This window comes from Aotus nancymaae, unplaced genomic scaffold, assembly GCF_030222135.1.
Source record: "Aotus nancymaae isolate 86718 unplaced genomic scaffold, 86718_ANA_hifiasm-v0.15.2.pri h1tg000036l, whole genome shotgun sequence".
NCBI classification, from domain to species: domain Eukaryota; kingdom Metazoa; phylum Chordata; class Mammalia; order Primates; family Aotidae; genus Aotus; species Aotus nancymaae.
The window spans coordinates 77,176,734-77,194,919 of NW_026988450.1; the positions used below are offsets into that span (position 1 = coordinate 77,176,734).

General features: G+C 37.4%; 1 non-coding gene across 1 annotated transcript; it reads right to left on the minus strand.

Moving 5' to 3' along the window:
- Positions 1 to 2,854: 2,854 nt before the first annotated feature.
- On the minus strand, positions 2,855 to 2,961 carry LOC135278121 (U6 spliceosomal RNA). Its single transcript, XR_010345679.1, has one exon. It is a non-coding gene; the product is annotated as a U6 spliceosomal RNA (small nuclear RNA).
- Between the last annotated feature and the right edge of the window lie 15,225 nt (positions 2,962 to 18,186).

Consider the following 18,186-nt stretch of genomic DNA (forward strand, 5'->3'; position numbering starts at 1 on the left):
TGTAAGGACTGAGGAAATAATTGGCCATGGGGGCCCATTTTGTTGACTCAGATATGTGTCCTGTTTATTTGTATTGAAATGAAAACCTAGGGAATAGCATAACTGGTCAATAAGGAAAACTGTCAGAATGAGAACAGAGCTAAAGAAGTTGCATGTCTCTGAAACATCTAGTTCACATCTTCAAGAGGTGTTTACACATTTCTTGCAAGAAATTTCTCTACCCTAAATAGCCCATCTTCCAAGACTTTCAAGCATTGCCTGCTTTTTTTCTTTTTCTTTATTCAGGACTTATTTAATAAACACCTGAACCTATGCTTTTATAAAGTTTTATTCCCTAGCAGATATTACAGTTTTACATTACATTTTCTTTCACATTCTAGATTGTTGTTTCCCGCCTCCAATTCTCACTTGCCTCTCCTTCTCTCAGTCTTTCTTTCTCTTTCTTTCTTTCTCACTGAGTCACAAGTTAGTCCTCTAGAATCCAGAAATAGACTTCAAGGCACTGTATCTAAAATAGTTTGGAGCCAGAGGGTGAGTATGAAAGATGCCAAGAGTTAAGTTTAGGCATTAATCCCAAAGGTTCAGAGGAAGAGAATGAAATGAAAATACTGACAATGAGAGGAGAGGAATATTAGGAACCGGAGTAAATAGAGGGCCCTAGTAATTACTCTAACAGGCACAGAGTTTCTAATATTTGTTTTATTGGTCTCTAGATGCTTGAGTTTTGAGTGGGTCAGCATTGGTGAAAATTCAAATATTGTGGATGATGTGTTATTCATTCATTCATTCAACACATATTCAGTGAGCACCTATTAGGTCCTAAGGTTATGATGATGAGCTAGAGGCATTATCTCCCTGTCTTAATGGAGTTGATATTCTGAGAAGTGGACGGCAACCAATGGAGGACAGTAAAATAGAGTATTTATATGGAGATCAGATCTCTAAAGGCAGTAGAGGTTAAGATGACAGGGAGTGACTGGGTTTAGGTTGGGGGTGCTCTAGATGGATGGATCAGATGTGGAGACTTTTAAGTGAGACTTCAAAGATGAAAATAAACCAGAGCAGAGGTAAAATCACTCTAGGGAGGGAAGGGCAAGTGCAGGTCTTTGAGGCAGAAATGAATACGTGCAATACCCAAGGAGAGCCAGCAACGTGCGTGGATTGGAACGTGTTGAGGGATGAGGAGCTGGCACCAGTTAGAAAGAGGGGGATAGAGCAGTGCAATGTACACAGGGCTTGGCTACTCTGGGAAAACTAATACTGAGATTGTCTCATTTCTTTCTCTTTCCTTGTATTATTTAGTTTTTCTCAAAATGAAACTTTCGTATTTGGCTTTTATTTACCCTTTATTTTCTTTCTCTCCCTCATGGCCTTTCTTTATATCTCTTTTCTTGGCAGGGATTTGCACTAATTTCTTTCCCCCTCCATTCTACATATTGAATAACTGTAAGTTATTAATCAGTTACAATGAGGGCAATAACTGAAAGGCATTCTCCCTCTTCTCCCAGTGTTTGTGGATCTCACCTGTAACGGAAGTCCTGTTATCACTGCCTCTGAGAGGGAATTCCTCTTTGTCATTAAGCCTGAAGTCTTCCCCTCTAAATCTCAGCTGAGTGATTGTCTTCCCTTCACTGGGTATGGCAGTTAGTCATTCATGACATTTCCCATTTGAGTTCTGATTTCACAAACCTGCATTGGGCTCTTTAATGCATATTATCTCATCTATTGCTCACAATAGCCCTTTAAGGTTAGTATTATTCTTTCCAGTTTTACAGAAGAGTAAATGCCCAGATGATTGCTCAGCACTATGCAGGCAGTAAGCTGCAGAAATGGGTCATAAATGCAGGTGTTGTATAATGTTAGGTTGGTGCAAAAGTAATTGCTGTTTTTGTCATTACTTTTAATAGCAAAAACCACAATCACTTTTGCACCAACCTAAATATCTTTGATGTTCTCTCTAGCTCACATTTACATTTATATTGTATTTCAACATCTAACTTATTATTACTATTATTATTTTACCAGTCTACCCAGTTTGGTGGTAAATCTTGAGAGTGGACACTGTGCCATCTCTACCACTTTTCTTTCTCAGCACTGAGCCTTCTCCATGAATCCCTCTCTCCCTTTTTCTTGTGTGCCTGGCTTTCCTGCAGCATTTAGTAAGATGATGCGCTCTCTGAAATCCTTGCAACTCACCAAGAAACAATAATTGCATCTTTCTCTGTGCTCCCCACCTGCCTTCTACTTCCCCTATTACATCACTATAATCACTTGTTAATCTCTCTTTCTTTCCCAGTTAGTCTTTAGTTTATGTTGTTCAAGGATAGACACTAGCTACCCATGACTCTCGATTAATTGTAACATGGCTGTATGACTACAGAACTGGATTTTAATTTTATTAAAATTTCTTAAGTTTTTTTTGTTAAGTCATAAGTCATGTATAAATTGCAATGTGACTTGCCTACAGATATAAGAATTTAGAAAAAATGAACAAAACATTCTGTGTGAATCAATCTACCATATAATATTTACAATAAAAAGTATTACATATTTTATTAGTATTTGTAAATTCCATCTACACAGTCTTATATCAGAACAATTTGTGTGTGTATGTGTGTGTGTATTTCTTTTTCAGAAAGCTAGATGTAAATATTTACCAGTATACCACTAGATGTAGATTATAATACCTTGTGACTGAAAAATCAGAAGCCCCTGGTGTTAGTTTTAGCTTTGCCAGTAACTAGTAGTATGAATAAGGAAAAACGATTTAATTTTTCTTGTCCACTTTTGCAAAACTACAAGTGATAAAGCTCTTCCAACTAAAAATTTCTATTTATTGTAAAAATCTTTTTTTTTTTTTTTTTAACGCTTCGCGAATTTGCGTGTCATCCTTGTGCAGGGGCCATGCTAATCTTCTCTGTACCGTTCCAGTTTTAGTATATGTGCTGCCGAAGCGAGCACTATTGTAAAAATCTTATCTCAGCCCTAGTTTAAAGACAAGATGTGAGAATATTAGATTGAACGGGTATAAAAGACTACCATCATGAATTGTGCTTACCTCTCTAGATTCTATATTGATTAAGTTAAATTTAAATTTAAAAACTGAAGCAGTGTATTTTCATTAGCCACAACTTTATTATTTCATTTTAACTGTTGCAAGGTTAGCATCCGAATTGAAATGTACTGTAAGTATAAAATACATAGGGATTTCTTAGACTTAGTAAGAAAAAAATGCAAAATATCTTAATTTGTTATATTGATGACATGTTTAAATGCTAATATTTTGGACATATTGAGCGAATACAATACATTATGAAAATTGTTTTTAATTCTTTCTATTATCTTTTTTAATGTGACTACTAGAAAATTCAAAAGTTATATATATGACTCTCCAGATACTTGTATCGAATGGTATTGCTATTGACACTCCAAAGACAGGGATGATGTTTCATTTAGTTTTATATGATTTTATTTCTTGTTTTCTTTTTCTTTTTACTTTTCTTTCTTTCTTTTTTTTTTTTTTTGGTTTTTTTTTTTAGATGGCATTTCATTCTTGTCTCCAAGCTGGAGTATAATGGCATGGTTTTGGCTCACTGCAACCTCTGTCTCCCTGGTTCAAGCACTTCTCCTGCCTCAGCCTCCTGGGTAGCTGGGATTACAAACTGTGCTACCATACTCAGCTAATTTTGTGTTTTTAGTAGAGATGGGGTTTCACCATGCTGGCCAAGCTGGTCTGGAACTCCTGACCTCAGGTTATCCACCTGCCTTGGCCTCCCAAAGTGCTAGGATTACAGGTGTGAGCCACCATACCTGGCCATTTTCATATGTTAAAACTCTATAGTGTCAGGTGCATAAGTGCTCACAATAAGTGGTATGAATGAATGAGTCAATGATTTGAATCACCTTTTAATATTTTGCATGTTGATTTGCCTATAGAAGGCAGTTAATAAGCATTAGACTTTTGCTGACCTCAATTTAAAAATTTTACCCAAAGGAAAGTATTCTTTCTATCCCTTTCCTTTTGACACTATTTAGAACTTTCAGGTCTTTTGTCATTTTTGGAAGAAACATAAATAAACTCAGAAAAATAAAAGACATACTTTGCAGGTAACACATGTACTTATTCTCCTCAGATACACCTCAGAGAAGCCATACAACAACATTTGCAGCAGGTGTTATTATTTTTAGCACAATTTTATAGACCAGGAATCCAAGGTCTAAGAAAGTGAATTGACTCAAACACAATCAAACACTAGATTCTTGTAGAGCTGAAGCTCCAAGTCAAGTCTTCTGGTGAGAAGTTTGAAGTTCCATCTTTTCTCTGTTGTTCTATACTCTCTCATGAAAGAGCAATGACTAAGAAGATACATACTTGGCTTTGAGAAGATTTTTGGTTAAATACAAGTAGTGGAGCCCGATTGTAGATCTCAGGAGATTTGTAATATTATATGGGCCATTTAGACATGGATGTAACTAGAATTATTATTCGGTGCTATGTGATAAATTATTTTATCATTTTCAAATATTCACTCCTCTCTCCTTGTAGAAGGAAGATATTTCCCATTCCACTGATGTTGAGCCTGGCTGTTTGACTTGTTCTAGCCATCAGAATGCTAATCAACTTTCTACATTTAATTTTAGTTTTAAATGTGACTGTGAAGCTTTGTTTGACCTTATGCCTTTTACCACAAGTGTGGCATGTACCAGATGTGGGCTCCTCCCTCAGGTAGGACTCCAAAGACATGAGGACCATTAGCAAGCAGAATTGGAGCAGTTACTGACATATAATCTGATACAAAAAAAGAGAAAAAATTTGTTGCCAAGGATGCTGGTTCATGCCTATAATCCCACCTACTTAGGGTAGTGGAGATGGGAGGAGAATAGCATGAGGCTAAGCGTTCAAGGCCAGCCTGGGCAACACAGCTGGCCTAACTCAAGAAAAATAAAACAGAAGAAACAAACAAAATGACAAGTTTGTTGTTATAAGCCATGAAAATTTCAGGATTGTTGTTAAGCAGCAAAACTGACTTACACAGCCTACTTCTCATAGACCAAGCAGATTTCAAACTAGATGATAAACGTGAAACATAAGCTATTTTTAAACACTGACTTGGTATATGAATATAGGAAAGTGACATCACTATTCTGTACTCCCATTTGAAATGTTAACCTTTTTAGTTACAGATGAGAATTAGGAATAAAAAGTAAAGACTGGGATGCATCTTCTAGTTCTTAACAAATGTTAATTAAGGCTTCTTGGCTGCAAAACAAGCATATTGAAATGTGAAGCTTTCTTAGGAATGATAAGTTTGAAAACATCACCATTATAACCAGAGCAGTTTGAGACTGAACTTAGTAGATTAAAATTTCCTTTTAAATCATCCTAAATTTTAAAACTGTATCATTAGCATGGTATTATCCATATGCTTTCCTCAACTGTTTAATTACAGAGGAGGCAGTTAAGCAGATCAAGAGACTCTATTAACAGACAAACCCAAAAGCAAATATGATGAAATGTAATTACAGGGAGTAAATGATCTGGAGTCTCCCAGAGCCTCCCAGAACTCTAACAATATTCTAAACATGATTTATGCCGCCACAAAGTGAACCCATACTTACCATCCATTTTCCCTACAATCTGCTTCCTGTACTAGATAGAGAAGGCACACACATTCAGATAAAATAACTGTCCATTTGCACAATGATATAGAACTTTTAAAGCCCCTTCCTGCTTCCTACTCATAGGATTTTATATTATACTTGGTAGCTCTAGAAAGGTTTTATTTTTATAACCTATAAAATGCTGGCCACACACGAGATTAAGGTGTCAAGACCCCCAGAATAGTGAGGTAAATGCTAGAAAATTAGTGCAATTCTGCTACTTGAAGGAAATGTCCAGTCATCCAACTCATGGCATATCATTTGAAGGGCTAGGTCTGGGCTGGTGTTGATAGTTAGAGGTCTCCAGCAGTGACATATTTAGGTAGATAGAAATATTCACAATTCCATGGAAATCTGTCTGGTTTGAAAAGTGGGTTCTACAAACACAGGGTATGCTTCAATTTATTAGATGTGGTGGTATCTTGGATACAGGCCACAACACTGAAGAAAAAATTCTCAATTCCTACATGGCTTCTTGGTACAAGGCTCTTGTACAGCAAGGCCTGGTGTGCATTAGCTCATACTCTGGATGGGAGTTGGTCTATCCGCAGATTATGGAGTTCTCAGAGTTGGGTGGAGCAGGAGATGGACAGCAAGAACTAAAGAACAGTAGCATTAAAGCTGAGTCTTCTGTTTACAAAGGGGGAAATCTTTGTTCTAGACTCAATCCAGTCAACTATAAACATACTGGGTTTTTATTCCTTCCTTCCTCATACTCCACTGTATTCCTATAATTCAAACAGATTCAACACACACGTAACAAACTATGATTTCCAAACATATTCACATGTTACTTAACCTTTACAACTGTCTTTTGAGGCTGCTTTTATAATACCTATTTGTGATTTAAAAAAAAACCTGAAACATAGAAAGATTGCCAGAAATCACATTTAAGTAATGTCAGAATCAGAATTTATATCCACATCACTGAGATCCAAGTTCATAACCATGATATAAATGGTGACTTACACCTACATAGCAAGTTAGAATTCTTAAACCACTTATCAATCCATAGTTGCATTGATCCTACCAGTGAATGAGTCAGGAAGAAACCAATATATATATTAACCATATCTGTTACTTCATTGCCTCTTATCTAGTAGTGTGCCATGCACATAGAAGGCAATCCATAAAAATTTCTTGACTTTCAAGTCAGAAAGTTAGATCTTATCCAATTGAAAATTATATTTTTAAATACTTCCTTTTGGTGTGAAGTGAACTTCTAAGATAATATTAATTTCTGAGTTTCCTGGCTAAGAAAAAGAGTATTTATAAAAAGGTTAGAAGCCACAAAATAGTCAAAATACATTACAATTTTTTATTTTGTTTTCAACACAGCAGAGAAATATATAAGCTTCAAGGTAGGGCATCAGAGGATTAAGAAAAAACCTTGGGTTTCAGAAACAGCAGCTCAGTTTTCAATCATCTTCTGATAGACTTTCTAACATATGTCTAGATAGATCACATTTCTGCTCTGACTCATTCATCCAATTTTCTCTGTTCCTTTATTTTAGTAGCTAATGAACAACTGTAAGTATATATGTATATTGTTAGGTCTTCCAGATAACACAGACCTAACTTATTAGTCAAATGATAAAAAGAGGAATAAATGAATAGCTTAATGGTTGGATGAATGACTAATAAACTTGTGCATAGCATTTGTGCTCATTGTCAACATATACATATTCCTATAAATGTATATTATATATACATATATTTGCATATGATGTGTAAGCTTACACTTAAAAGTAGAATAGAAAAAGTGCAACTAATATCAGTGAGCTACTTTATGCTTCCATTTATATGATTGTCATGTTTCTGAAAAGTTTAGCTTAAACTGCTTCCACATATCAGTTTTAAATGAAAAAGGTGAGGTTACAACAGACATAAAAGTAAAATCATAGGATATTAAAATTGGAAGAGACCATGAGGTATCCCTAATTCAGCTCCTTACTGGAGAATGTCTTGTATTGTATACTGGGAAAATGGCTGTTTGTTTACTGTTTAAATAACATGTTTATCCTTCTCAAAGGCTGCCTTTTCACTATAGGGCATTAGAAAGTTATTGCTCACATTGAACCAAATCAGTCTGTTTCTAGCCCTCACTTGATGACTGTAGTTATCTATTCAGAAGGAACATAACTTCTTCTCCATATTTTACGCAATGGCTTTTCACAGTTTTCTATTCAAGAATAAACTTTTCTATTTCCTTTTCTCCTCAAATATCGTTTATTATATAAATAATTTGTTTAAAAATTATTTTTACAAATTAATAATTACTTTGTAACATACTTTGTATGTTTGTCTGTGAAACAAACTAATTACAAGTTTGCAATTACTACAAAATATCTTCTTCATGCTAATCTATGACATTTTTAAATCTTTAAGAGGCTGCATTCTATTCTCAGATTCCTCTTATTCTTTTTAATTGTAGATAATTTTATCATTTTTAAAATTGCACATTCTTAGGGAAGCTTTTTTTTTTTTTCTTGTTTTTTTTTGAGACGGAGTTTCACTCCTGTTGCCCAGGCTGGAGTGCAATGGCAGGATCTCGGCTCACAGCAACCTCCGCCTCCCGAGATCAAGCGATTTTCCTACCTCAGCCTCCCGAGTAGCTGAGATTACAGACATGTGCCACCACACTCGGCTAATTTTGTATTTTTAATAGAGACAGGGCTTCTTCATGTTGGTCAGGCTGGTCTCAAACTCCCGACCTCAGGTGATCCACCCACCTCGGCCTCCCAAAGTGCTGGGTTTACAGGCGTGAGTCACCATGCCTGGTCCCTTTTAATACTTTTCTCACAGTTCAAGGCAGCAAGCAGAACAACACAGTTCTGCTTGCTACCCTGGTTTCTGTTTGCTACCCTGAACTGTGAGAAAAGTATAGAAAAGAAGAAAGATATTTAAAACAGAAATAGCTGTTGTAAACTTCCTGGAAAGATGCAAAGGATAGTTTCAACAGTGAAGTGACCTGCTACGGTAAGCATTCTAAAGTGACACAGGACGGGGGAAATGACAGCCCACTGCCACTGAGGTCAAGACCAAACTGCCGTGGCTCTGATCAAGATCAGGAAGCTGCAATCAAGAAGTCAACGCCAATGCCAGCACCTCTGCCTGGAACTCAGAGTCCTTCCTCCACGGCCACCACAGCTGAGTTTCAAAATCGTGAAGCTGGAGAGTGGACAGTGATTCCTCAACAGCCTTGCTTACCAGCAAGAAATATTCCAAAGCTCTAGGAATATGCCCTCCACTATAATATTGCCTTCCAAACTTACATAAGTGGATTCAATAAGTGAGAATTAACTTCCATGTGAATCTGAGTTTGAAGAGAATGTTGGAAAGGTATATTCCAGCCTTCTATGTTCAGCAGCATAGGCTGATACCTTAGCAGATGGTGAGAATGAATCCAAAGTGCCAACTGTTCAAATCCTGAGAAATACCTAACCTTTCAGTCTTATTGGAAAAAATGCAAGTAAGAAGTTTTATTGAATACCAGATATATTTGAAGTATTATGTTAGCACCTTGTACACACAAGTTCATTCAATCTTTAAAACCCTGTTGTTTATCTTCATCATCATTTTGTAGAAAACAATACAGACTCAAAGAGGCTAAGTAATGCATTCGGGTCCACATTGTTACTTAATGTTGACCCCATGGTCTCAATAGTCCTTCTACCTTCAGGTTCAAGAAAAAATTGTCTTCCATCTTTTTATTTTGAGGGAAACTTACTTAGAGTGTAGTAAAGCATCCCGTGCCATCACTGGGCAATTCGAACTGTAATAAAGTTCTTCATTACTACTGCATCTAAATCTCATTTTTCTACACTCCACTCCTTGGAAACAGGTTCAGTGATTCTAGTGTACCTTTTACAGAGTAACGCTGTGTGTGGATGTGTACTTTATCAGTTTTACTCTTTTTTCTTTCATTTTTTGGATGTTCTTCCAGACTACTTTGAGCCAGGATTACAATTAATGCTATAAATAAACAAGCCCCACCAATATTTTCAGCCCAAGTCCATGTTTACGAGACAATTTTTTATTAAGAAGTGTGGTTGTTCTTAAGTTCTCCACCCAGGCAAGGCAAACGTATAAGAGAATTTGAGGAGACAATGAGTATAAAACAAATCATTGATTTCTTTTGTAAGTTCTCCAGAGAAGATGTATTGTATCTATTAGGGGTTATAGCCCATCGCACTATGAGCTTTTCCAAGAGGGAAGAAAACAACAACAACAACGATGTGTTCCCTGGAGAAAAATATGCCCATCAGTGACTGGTAAAATGAACCACATGATCACACGCTTTTTCTCCCTGCAATTCCAGTGCAACAAATGCTTTAAACTAATAAGCAGACAGATGACTGTTACAATCTGCTTCAGCAGCCCACATTTCTGAGGGAATATTTAAAGCCTTGGTCTTTTTTAGGCGAATTCTTTCGAACTTGTGTCCTAAGCATAGAGCTATTAACAGTTTCCCCAGATAAATAAGATCCTTATGTGATGGTAATACCATTGCCATGATATATTTATTGTTCAATTTTCCTAGACCATTTTGGGCAATGAGTTTACAAAGCAGCCACATTATTGCTTATGTGCAATAGGCTATCATACTTTTTTTTACATGATTGTCATCAAAAAAATGTGCTGTTTCATTCTTTTGTACCAGAAAATGTTACTCTCCTTAAATTGGGGAAAAGAAAACAGCAGAGATGAAGAGCTCTTGAGTTGATAAAGGAGAGTTTCCCAAATCAACCTGTTCTGTTCTTTAGGTTTACAATCCATTTAAATTATCAATTACAAGTATACACCCTTACAAGTATACAGGTATATAATATAGCTCAGTGAAATTAAGTAAAGTGACTAAAACCCATACTGCCTGATACTGAGATAGCCAGTCTTGAATAGAGAAGCCAGAGTTAAATGGGATTTTGCTTATCTCCAAAGGAAAATGTGAGTATTGAGAGCTAGATCTTCATGAGTTTGAATTTCAGTGAGAGGTTCCATGATCCTAGAATTCTTTATATTTTTATTGGGTTAGGAGAAAAATAAACGTTAAAAGTGTGTGTGTGTGTGTGTGTGTGTGTGTGTGTGTGTGTGAGAAGTGGAAGAACCGAGCTGACAGAATAAAGCTTCAGTAGAATGTGGAGGTGGTAACTGACACCTTTGAGAAAAGGAACCTCAAGGGACCCTAAAAACAATCACATCTGCCTTTGTGAAAAAGTGAATCTGAATAAAGGAGCAGTCTGGTAAGAGATTTTAATGCTCCATGAGCCAGAAGAACCCATGTCTGGTGCCTGAGCTCTGAGAACACTCAGCAGTGACTGGATTCCCCCTACACATGTTCTCCCCATTACTCGAGCAAGTAGAGCCCGCTTTTATGACATGAGAAGAGAGGCGTCCAGGGTAATGCTATGTTGGGCCCCACACTAGCTGGGGGCTTGCAAATACCATTTGACATCTGCTTTTTTCTATGTAGAGTGTCCCTGTGTGTATATTTTTAGTATATGTTGCTGGGGTTTAGTATCTGCTGTTGGGATAGGGGAGACACTTCTGGTGAATAAAAAAGAAGAATGAATCATTTAGGGAATTTCAGAGGTAAGCTATGCAAGCAACAACAACAACAACAACAAATATATAAATATATATATATATAGAGAGAGAGAGAGAGAGAGAAGAGTGAGTGAGAGAGAGAGAGAAGATGAAATAAAATAGTTCTCTGGCTTGCTGAAATAAAATAAAAGTTAAATAATTAGCTGTTAAGAAGAGCTCCAGAATAGGTCTAGGGATCTAGTTGGAAGGATCTAATGAACAGTTATTTCAGGACACCATCGGTGAGATAAATCTACAATGGGATTTCAGCATTTGTACCACTCCATTTAAGGAGAAAGCATGTTACTGAGGAAGCTTGGGCACCCAGCCCACCCATTTTCTGGAAGAGGTCAGGGCAACTTGATTGTATTTTCATGGTACGGTGGTATAGGGAAGGCTTGTCCAACCCATGGTCTGTGGGCTGTATGCAGCCCAGGACAGCTTTGAATGTGGCCCAACACAAATTTGTAAGTTTTCTTAAGATATTATGAGATTTTTTTTGTATTTTTTTCCGGTTCATCAGATAGTGTTAGTGTTGGTGTATTTTATGTGTGGCTTAAGACAATTATTCTTCCAATGTGGCCCAGGATAGCAAAAAGATTGGAAACCCCGGTGTAGGGAGGATCCCTCAAGCAACATACAAAGCATCTAATAAGGAAAAGTGGTAAAGAATGCCAGGTAGAAACAGAGACCACATCGTGATCATTAGAGGAGTGGAAGATATGGTACTTAGTATAGCAAATGAGGCGAGAAAATAAAAGCAAAACATAAAAACAAACGGACAAGATGAAGTATAAAGAGAAAACCAAGAAGACAAAAAGAGAAATAACAGAAAATAGCTAGAAGAGTAGAAAAGAATAAAGAGGAAAAAAGCCATTGAAAAGAGAACCATTTAATCTTTGATGAATGCCTGACATCAATATTATTACTTTAACGAGGAAATTGATGTTTGGTAAATATGAGTGACTTGCTAATTATCATTCAGAGTAGAGTTGGCAGAATTGGTCAAAACCAATAGTTTCTCTATTGTAGGCTTTTCCTCTTGCAATCATCTTTTTGTCCAGAGACCATGAAAGAGGTCTCCACCAAGCCCCAAAATGTTTTAATGATCAAAGAGAATTACCCATTTTTCATAGTTACTGGGTACTAACTGGAAGGCAGGCCACACTGATCAAAAACCAACTCAATTCAATTCTGTATTAAGGGACAAGCCATGTGCTGCTGAATTGCAGGGACAGGGAAGTCAGATACTAAATTGGGAAGAGCTAGAGCGAATCAATGCAGTAGAATTTTAAGACTGAGTTCCTTGGGTGGCAGCCAGCAGAAACAGGCAGTGTCTGACTTAAGGAAATTTACAGCCCTAAGGGACTGCATATCACGGGTTAACTCACATACATGCCAAAGGTTAACATTATAAATCAGTGGTTTGGAACCAAGAACAAAACTGGACATGCTCAATGTGCACATGGCAAAATGCTAGAAGAGGCCATTTATATATTGAATGAAATAATCAGACACCCAATGACTTCAACATCCTCAAAAAAAAAAAAGAGTCAACTATTAAAAGAAAGCATAAAGCAGCGTTCTCAGTAATGTCCTACAATGAGATCTTCCAGTTTGGGGTCTTAGAGAAATCCAAGCTCCATCTGCACCCATAGCATAATATCGCTATCACAAAACTAACTTAAACTGGGCATTCAACTAAAGAAACCAAATGTCCACAAGTAAGGAAGAAAGAGTCTACCACCCTTTCAGGAGTCCTCTTAATTAGCTACAGTTAAGTCCCTTAAATGATTTGAAAAATAACACCCTTCTGATGTCATAGCACTTTATCTCTTTAAAGCATGATTTCCAGCCAAGTATCAGACTGGAATGAGAGGTCTCTGTTAAGAAGAACAACACAGGTTAAGAACCTACCGTAAGTATAAATTCAACCCTGAAGAAATTTGATTTGCCGCATTTCCTTGGAGGGCTACAGTTGGTCCTCAAGCACCTGAGATGATCGAACTGGTTCTCACTGTGAAGTTCCAGCTGCCTTCCTGCCAGTGTTGAGGGAAAATCCACATATATTTAGAAGGAGAAGAGAACCAGAAAAGGATATCATCCAACCCTATGTTTTCTGAGAAAATAGAAAGTCTAGGAGAAGTTGCCTCCTGACCACTGTGGAAACAGGCTAGAATTTTGATGTAACTTGAAAGTCAATGCTCTTTCTATTACTTGGCTCTTTCAGCAACGTCTTCTGCCTTGAATATACAGCCAACTCCCTGGTTATTGCTTTTTCTGAATACAACCAAACATATATATGTGAGTGGCTTCACAGATCAAGCAAGCAGAAGTCAACACACCAGATTTCTTGATTATATTATAGAAATTCTTCTTGGGCCGGGTGCAGTGGCTCATGCCTATAATCCCAGCACTTTGGAAGGCTGAGGCGGGTGGATCATGAGGTCAGGAGATGGAAACCATGGAGGCTAACATGGTGAAACCCCATCTCTACAGGGCATGGTGGCACGTGCCTATAGTCCCACCTACTTGTGAGGTTAAGGCAAGAGAATCATTTGAAACCAGGAGGCAGAGGTTACAGTGAGCCAAAGATTGCACCCCTGCACTCCAGCCTGGGCGACAGAGCAAGAATCTGTCTAAAAAAAAAAAAAAAATGAAAGAATGAAAAAGAAATTCTTCTTCTCCTGTTTAGCATATAAAGGCACTCTCTCTATTTCATCAGACTATACTCAATGCAGATTTTCTATAAATGCCCAGGGCTCCAAACAAAACTGATTATATCCAATGGAATATAGGTAGTTTATCTAATGAAAAGCAGGCAGGAAAACTAATGGAAATCAGGAAGCTGTTTTAAAATAAATGAATTGGTTTTGTTTCCTTTGGGATTGGATTTTAGTAGAGGTAATGTTCAGAAAGCCACCTTGATCTCTCTAAGGCTGCTTCCTGCTGTAAAGTAATAATGTGTACCTGTCTCTTATTCCACTTACTCTCTCCCCAACTCATTTATCTGCCTAGATCTCTTTCAATATTCAAAACTTCTCTTAACTGTTACTACTCCAAGAAAGCCTCCCTGACCCTCTTTGAGTAGGGCTGAACTTCCTTTCAGACCCTCCCATTTTCCTTCAATAGACTTGCTTCAGTTTTTGATTTTTATGTAATAGCTATAAATGGAAACTAATGTTCCTATTTGTTTCCCCAAGATTACAGTCTGCAGGAGGAAACAGACTGCATCTCACTAGTACAACACTAGAGAGCACCTAGCTCAGTTATAGGAGAAGTAGTTTCAGATGGGACCGGGCATAGTGGATCATGCCTGTAATCCCAGCACTTTGGGAGGCTGAGGCAGGTGGATCACTTAAGGTCAGGAGTTTGAGACCAGTCTGGCCAACATGGTAAAACTCCATCTCTACTAAAAAACAAAATAATAGCCAGGCATGGTGGTGCCCGCCTGTAATACCAGCTACTCAGCAGGCTGAGGCAGGAGAATCATTTGAACTCAGGATGCTGAGGTTGCAGTGAGATGAGAATACAACACTGTACTCCAGCCTGGGAGACAGAGCAGATTGAGTGAAAGAGTAATTAAATCAATTAATATGTATGCTTGAACACATTTTCTTTCAAGCAATAGAAAATTGTGTCTCACAGCAAATTTATTGCTTTTATTTTTAAAATTAAAAAAATTAAATTACTGCAAGTATGTAAGTAGATAGATCAATGATAGACCCAGTCACAAAATATTTATAAAGTCATATATTTTGAAGTAATTTTTATTCTATGTATTTGTCTTTAAAGATAACATTTCTGTATGAGGGATATTAGTGAGAGTTATTTCAAGAAGATTTATTTACTCAGCCACTCTGTCATTCAACACTTTTTTTTTGTAACTTACAGTGTCAGGCTTAATATTGGACTGTTAGAAATACCAAAATTAAGAGACTTGCTTTCCATATTTGGGAGCTCACAGTTCATTCTTGCCATATAAGAGTAAATTAATCATAATCATAGCAGTTGATGAGGGTACTATGGATGTAAATTCTATAGATAAAGGAGGGAAGAGATGGAATGTGGAGAAGGGTCCCTCCATCATACAGTCTAGAAGGAGAAATGAAGGTCAGCTATTTCCATGAACAACTGATGCTCAAGGGGGTTCTTGAAACACAAAGGAGAGTTGTTTGGAAAACTGAGAAGGGAGGGCTGTTCTACCCATAATGAAAGGGAAGGAAGAAAAGGAAAACATGGAAAATCCTATGACCCATAAGTTTGTTGCTATAAATTAGTTCCAAGGAGATGTGTGGTATAAAGAGAGAAGAGAATAGAAAGGGAACTAGACCTGGCAGAAATCTCTGTGCCAACATGATGATAATCTTCAATGTGTATGTTGGCATGGGTCTGGCCCTTGGTCGGTTCCATTGGTTTCTTCCAGCGTGCAGTAACGGAATACAGCATAACTCTAAGTAGACACTAGTGTCTGGTGAGCAAAAGCATAAGAACTAGTTTCATTTAGTGAGCACCTACAATGTGGGCATTCAGTGATAATCCATAAGCCTCACAACCACTGCAAGGTGGCTAGTATTTCATCTATTTTACCAAAACAGGAACTAAGGTTCGGGTAAGTTACACAAGATCCTTAAGGTCACACAGTAGGTTAGAGACAGGGCAAGAAAGAAGTCTCAGGTTCATAATGAATCCAAAACTCATGCTCCTTTTTCGTCTCCTCAGTGGTGTTGAGTCAGCATCACACTAGGGATGGTTCCGATTACTCTAGTCTAAATCTGAATACATACTTGCTTTATTTAATCACCCTACACAGAGGTTCCTTTTCAGCACAAAGAAGAGCCATTTGAAAACATCCAAAAATAGTTCCTTTTTTCTTTTGAGAATTAAGTTATTGGATCACCCTAATGAAAGCAAAACAACAAAACAGAAAGAGGTTCAGATTTTTCTCTTTTAAAACTAAGATCAAGCAACATAAATAATCCATGGAAGATGCAGGATCCAACTAACCTAATATCTTCCAAGTTGATCTTCTCCCTTTCTGAACTGGTTCACTTTCTCATGTTAATTATATTTGGCACTGTCTCCCTCAGTGTATCCATTGGCAGTGCATCCACTGATTGGCACATAAGATGAAGAGTCTCGTGAGTTCAGGGATGTGGGATAATGACTTGAACAATATTCAACTTTCAGAGTTCAAACTTGTTTAAATCTGCCAACCTCAAAATTGGGACTAACAGGAACAGAAGATCTGTCATAAAAGAAAGTGAGCCTGCTAGAATCTTATAAATTCACCAACAGAGCCTGAAGACTGGATGGGAGCAAAGGGGAGGTGTGAAACTGGGAATAGTATAACAGCTAGCACTTGAGTATGGATTGACTCAGCTAACCTAGTGGTGTTTATAGGTAGTTAAAGAACGAGGTGTGATGGTTAATTTTATGTCAACTTGGCTGGGCCATGGGGTGCCCAGATACATTGAGGGAGGCAGAATGTGAGCTCAGTCACCACCAGACTCACTTTTTGGTCATATCAAACTTTGGGTTCTGACCCAGCCAGGATCCCTGTTGTATGAATTCCTAAAGTCATAGAGTTTGAGTGCTAAAGGGGGCTTATAGGACTGATGTCTTCTGATCCCTTAACCAATGACACATCACAGTCTTAATTAGAGGCTGAGTTGTAACAGCCACAAGTACTGAGTTTCAAAGCCCTTACTATGTGCCAGATGCTGTGATCAATACTTCAGAAACTTTACCTTACGAGGTAAGTTCTATGAGGTCTATGTATAATCTACCATAATGTTTGGCACACAGTAAGTTCTTTTAATAAATGATTACCATCTCACATAAGGCTAATTGTATCTGTAAATTCCTGAAGAAATGGGGCTTTTCTTTTTCTGCTTTTTATTCTTGTCACTGTCTCATAAATGCCAGGAGGTTGAGTGCAAATGCTTGCCCAGTTGATGAGATTTTGGTGCTACCCACCTCTGAAACAGCCAAAAGTACGTATTTCATGTTGCCTTTGTGTATTAAGTAGTCAGTTCTGGAGTGGATAATAGCTATGATATGTTCTTACCAATTTAATCAATAGGAAACGAGAAAAACCTTGCTCAGGTTTGCTAGATTTGATACTTACTAAGCTCTACAGAACTTAGAGTTGAGGTCAATTAAATGAATCACTAAAATACAACTTAAGGAGTAAAATAAATTACTGACTATTTCTGGAGTCTGAGATGGTTAATTTAGCAAACTTCCCCAACTGTGATGTAAGTCTTGCTCACAAAGATTAAATAAATATGTTCCCACATTATGTTTTGCATCAGTTTGCTGAACTTGCACAGTGCATAACGAAAATAAAATGAAAAGTGACAACAAGGCAATCTAAGTAAAGTTCCGTGGGTTTCTTTGCCCTGTCAGGGAGTCTCCTTTCACAGGAGAGTTGGAGTCTTTTCCAAGCCCTATATACTGCAACTTTTGTGCTTGGCCTTTGTTATATATGCCAAATATAATTAACATGAGAAAGTGAACCAGTTCAGAAAGAGAGAAGATCAACTTGGAAGATATTAGGTTAGTTGGATCCTGCATCTTCCATGGATTATTTATGTTGCTTGATCTTAGTTTCAAAAGAGAAAAATCTGAACCTCTTTCTGTTTTGTTGTTTTGCTTTCATTAGGCTGATCCAATAACTTAATTCTCAAAAGAAAAAAGGAACTATTTTTGGATGTTTTCAAATGGCTCTTCTTTGTGCTGAAAAGGAACCTCTGTGTAGGGTGATTAAATAAAGCAAGTATGTATTCAGATTTAGACTAGAGTAATCGGAACCATCCCTAGTGTGATGCTGACTCAACACCACTGAGGAGACGAAAAAGGAGCATGAGTTTTGGATTCATTATGAACCTGAGACTTCTTTCTTGCCCTGTCTCTAACCCACTGTGTGACCTTAAG